Below are 6,000 nucleotides of genomic sequence, written 5' to 3'. Positions count from 1 at the left end.
ATTCTCTTCCTTGCAGCCTCTCGGGGTGACTCTTCTCTCTCTCTCTCTCTCTCAAGCTCGCACTCACAATCTCTTGGAGGGGTATACTCTCTCTCTCTCCCTCTCTCTTGCAGCCTTTCAGGGTCTCCTTTTGCTTCCTTATGCCTCTTCCGTGCCTCATATTTATAGTGAATTAGAGAAGAGGGCTTGTGGTTGAGAAGTGGAGCTCTTTGTGGAGGGGGATCTTGGAAAGATCAGTGATCTGATGCTCGGATCATAAATCTGATGGTTCCATTGGCTCCAAAAGGGGAGTAAAACTCCAAGACACTTGATTAGAAAGCTCTTGGTTCACTCCTTCTTCTTTTCTCTGTTCAAAGTGTTGTCCACTGCTTGTGTACTACGATCGCGGCAAGCGCGATTTCACAAATCCTCTCTTTATTTTTTTCTTTTTATAAAATCTCCAAACTAACTAAAATATCACTTGTCTTTTCTTTTAAATGACATCCAGTTCTAAAAATCTCCATATCTTTTTTTAGGATAATATCTAAAATATCTAAAATATACTAGCTTTGCCCAAAATCTAATGTTTTTGGACCATCCAAACTATACACATTAACCTAGTGATTAATATAATTCATAAGTCTTGTTCACGTTGTAATTTATGTGAAGGGTGGCTACGGTCCTTGCCAATCCGAGAAAAATATCGAATTTACGACTCTAGATTTTTTAAATAAAATATTTTAAATTAAATAAAAATTATTAATAATTAATGTTAGTTAGTTTTTACCTTAGTTAGTCTTTAGTTAGTAATCTTACTAACTTATTAATTGACTAACTAACTTTCAAACTAACCAACTAACTTTTATTGTGTGGAAATATTACATGTTCTTCTTCTTAATCTTCATATGTAGTAGTATTTGTAGTAGTTAATAGTTAATAATTAGTTGTAGTATTAGCCGTTGTTAGACTTATTAGTAGTATTAGTAGTTGTAATATTATTGATTAATTACTTAGACTTATGTAGTATCAATAGTATTTGTAGTAGTTAATAGATCATTAGTAGTGAAACAAAGGGAAAAGAAAACGATCTTTTGAATGTATGGAAAAAACGAAAGCGTAATATTCTTTCAAACATATTGAAAAAAATGAAACCATATTTCTTTTGAACAAATGAAATATTTTGAATGGATGGGGGAATGGCACCTTCCCCTATAATTATTTACATATGAAGAGACTTATGTTAACTCTTCAACATGCTATATAGCATGTTTTTTCATTTTATTTATTTTTTGAATTATTATTAATGTTTATTTATTTAAATTACTATTAAGTGAAAGAATTAAAAATCATCATTCTCGTACATAAAAGATATATAGTAGCTTTTTAATATATATATATATATATATATATATATAAATTATAACATGTTGTTTTTATGAACAAGTGTAGTATAATTGAATTATAAAAATGTAATGTTCTCATCATCATCAATGGACTCTATGCAAAAACAAAGTCACAAGGAATCCTTCAGGACTTCTAGAAAAAGGAAAACTATAGCGTATAGAAAAAAAATCATTAAAACCCTTTGCTACAACTTGGTACAACATAGACAAATTCGAATCATCTTGGGCAACAAAATGTGAAAGCATCATTAGAACACTAACAATGTGCACATCTTGTGGTATAGTCACAATGCAACATCATGCAATCATCTCATAAAAGAACAATGCATCTACAGAAGAAATACAAGTAACAACGACTTTGTCAAGCACTATTCTCATCCTGCAACATCATGATAACGAAATGCTGACCATGTCTTGCAAACAAAGATAGAAACAAATATGTGGTCTCACTATTACCAAACTACACAAAAAAATTTCTCAATGCAAAGTCGTTACAGCTTCAACTCTTGAGCATCATTGACACATCCATCTCAGTCTCCAAAATGACAATAGTGATTGCGAACGAAACCTTGGATTGTTGATTGATTCTTGACAACCCTCTAGTCTCTTGGAATGATGCATCACTTTCACAACCATCTATTAGAATTGACTTGACTACATCTGACATTGCAGATATGTTCACTTTCAATATGCTACATAATCCACTAATCTAGAAGTACATGGCTATATCAGAACATCCACATCCAAGGATAGGGCTTTACATCCTTAGCAGGCAATCCATCAAAAGGATTCTAGAGCTCCATCGTGAAAGATCTCCATTCAACCAATGCTCCAAGCAGAACACAATAATGAAAAAGGCTATATTTTGCTCGACAACATAATCAAGCCAAGCCACAGGCATTCCAAAGATCCAATCAACATGAGTTCGCATGAATCATATTACATAATAAAAACCGTCTCGTAGAGAGAATAACTATGTTTAGGATGGATGGATTGCATGTAAGAAGCTCACCCTACCTAGATATCACCTTAAAAAATGGAATGTTCCCATTCCTATTTCCACTTGGCCATGGCGCCTATGATGGCAACATCTATCTTAATGAATATATCAAGATGCGGGCGTCAACCATGTTCTCTGTGTTCACCTTACACAAGCCTTCCATCTTAATCTTATAACAACTAAAATAAGCTGTCTTAATCGCGAACAACACAAACACAACTTGCCTACAAAGGGACATCAACAACTACAAGCGCACAAACAATAACAGTTCTAATAAGGAGGTCATTAGGCGTATCATCCGCTACAATGTTCCTGTTGCAATATTGGGATCCCCATCTTGGCACCCACGTAATTTGAAGGATCTTATCACAATGGTCGATGCATGGGGCATGCCTCATTTCTTCCTTACATTCATTGCAGATGAGATCACCAGTACAAGATGGACCAAGATCAACAAGTTGGAATGCATTGCAAAGAAGTTCAATCTTGAATTCTCATGAAAAGATTGCCTCGTCGAGTGCACCATCCTCTTCCACACTAGGTTCCACCTTTTCTTCAACCAATACATTATTGGCAGAGCTACTTACGTTGGTGGACACAATATGAGATCCACCATAGGGGCTCCTTACATGCACATGTGATCCTATGATTACATGAGGCAAACATTGCAAATACAACAAATGAGATTTGCACGTACATTCCATCCAACAATGATCAGTATAGTTCAACAAGAAAACTAAGAGCCCTCATCATGGCAATGCAAATTCATAGGTATCGTCATGCTGCCTGCTACATAAGCAAAAGTAATGGCCACGGTAAATGCAAGTATGGATTTTTGTATGCCTCACGTGATGATCCAAAACCAACAATAGACCTTGAAACTCAATGATACATCTACTACTGACTTGGAGTTGAGCATTGAAATGTTGTGCATATCACCCAATGCTACTACTCCTCTAGGGAGTGTACATGAATATTCAATAAGTAATAAACTCTTCCATCTCTTACTACTTGCTTAAGTATGCAATGAAGGCAGAGTTGATTAGATGGTTAAACATTCAGACAGAAGATGCCAAGAGACTATGACTACAAGACTTGGACTCAAATAAGCAAAAATTAATTTTTGTTGCAATGTTGTGCAAGCAAGTATCATCCCATTGAAGTGGCGTTAAATTGGATGCAAATCCCAATAGTCACACGAAGCGAGTCCACCGAGTACGTTGATAGCTCCTCTGCACAAATACGTCAATGAAAGCTCACAAGGACAGGGAATATCATCATGCACCCTATAAACCTTTAATGTGCCCAACCATCGAGCTTAGAGCATTTAACATCCTATCACTACCACAAAAACTACAGCATCACCAAAATCACCATTGCATCTGATCTCAAACCTACTCTCTATGTGATGCTTATGGAAATATCTTGGAGTAGCATACAAGACTGGTATGATTCATTGGTTTTCACCTAGGCCACCAAATTGAAGGTTTTTCTTCAACACATTACTACAATGAACAAGCTTTAGGTCAGAGAGGGAACTAATAAGCACTGAGAAATTTGCACAATTATACTACATTGAGTGCTAACTTCGTGGTCTTGTGGCCAATGAGGAAGATATCGAAATGTTCATCATGGACTACACGCAAAGAAACTCGCTTGCCTTGTACTGAACCCACCAAATCGATGAACATGATCATTCAAAAGATCCCTTTCATCAAAGAGAACCTAGTGATATTCATAGTACCTCTAGTAGCTTCTGACTGCGAAAGTAGCATCGCATCAATATGAATAAAGATATTATAGCTCATGAAAGAGTTCTGAAAAATTCATGATAGTACTCTAACAATAAAACAACAAGCTATCTACAACCACCTCAATGTGACATATAGTCTACACATTGTGAGTGGCACACACTAGGCAGTGGAAAGAGCTTCCTCCTATGTTACTACAATTACAACCTCATTGCTAGGAATATGGGCATACTGTTGACAATAAGCACAGTAACCATAGTCCACTACTAGTTAAAGATACCAATACATGCATTAAACATCCAATACAATTGCAAGAGATGGACAATTGTTACATTGCAATAAGAGAAGCTGATGCATCCTCATCAATGAGATGTCCATGTTAACAAGGACAATGTTCGATATATTAGTGTGCTAGATAATGAGCGTCTACCAAGGCTCACTACTCAATCCATTCAGCTCATGATACTATTTGGTGATCTTGCATAGTTACCGCCTATTTGCAACTATCAAATCAAGTTCTGTGAATGATGTCACATCACTTCCTCGTCGTATTGGGCACATGGAAAGCAACACATTCTCCAAACCTCAATTTGACATGCACACAACGTGCCATTCTTATAGTTTCTATGAATGATTAGGCATCATTTCCCAACAAAGCGAGATATACATGAATGCTTACATCAGTGCATGATTGACAAGAAGAATGTCCTAGATTTTATCAAGAAACAATCATATGCACATACAAGGAAGATGTTCGCAACTATAATAAGCAAATTCTACACAAATACTACACAGTCGAACAAATCCACACAAAGTTTAAACGAATGTGAACGACAAGCCAACATTGTAGACATGGCTACATGATAAGAACTTCCATGAGATAGAGCATATAGTAGTTGGGGCAACTGTAATGATGAAATTTAGGTCAGGATCCAATCAATGAACTAATAGCTCACCCTGCGGTGAAGCAAGTATCAATGCAAGGCAATGAAAAGCAAGTGGTACCATAAATCCAAGTTTTTATTGACACTTCTAAATATAAGAAGCGTGTTTGTGTTTGGACTAGTCTACATAATGCTCTCCTGCATAATCGAAAGAAGAAATTTGCATATCATCGGCCTTCCAAATCCATATACCTTTGCTTCGACACTTCTCCTGACACCATGAACCAAGTAGAGAAACAATGCATCTCAACAAAACTAACAAAGATTAAACACAACACATTCCATTACACAACAATCTCATAAGCATCTTGTAGTAAGTAATAAAGCAATCTTCTAAACATTCTTTCAAATGTTGTTTTTTAATATTCTAATGTATTTTCCTAAATTTATTGTCCTACTAATATATTTATTAACATACTAATGTGTTTTCCTCATTTCTCCTGTACAAAAACACATCACTCGTTAAGGCAAATATGAGTCTAGACAAGGTACACATGATCCAAATGATACCTAGTATATATAAAAATACAAATGTATGACTTTACCTAACCACATTGACCTATGTATGTAGATGTTCTAGCTATACATTTAAAACCATAAGAATACCCAATGCTAGATTGAGAATCGTGCTATAAATATACAAAATCGCAAGTACATAACGTCAAACCAAATGAGAATGGCAAATGTTGCTGGGCAAAAGCCATCAACATATGTTAATGGCTTCGCAATGTACAACAAACAACTTCCAAAAACTGATGGCCACATCCATTCAAATTCTTGACAATGAACAGTGACTTGCATTAGATGACAAGATCGCAACTAGTACACAACCTTCTACAAACTTCACAACCTTCATGTTTACTTGAAACAACAATGCTAACTCATATGCAATTAACATGTAGGACTCCTCGAAGACATACTCG

This window comes from Lygodium microphyllum, chromosome 7, assembly GCF_053477565.2.
Source record: "Lygodium microphyllum isolate KBCC chromosome 7, Lygodium_microphyllum_v1.1.10, whole genome shotgun sequence".
In the NCBI taxonomy this organism is placed as follows: domain Eukaryota; kingdom Viridiplantae; phylum Streptophyta; class Polypodiopsida; order Schizaeales; family Lygodiaceae; genus Lygodium; species Lygodium microphyllum.
The sequence above is the reverse complement of the archived record's forward strand: the minus strand, read 5'-3'. Positions refer to the sequence as shown.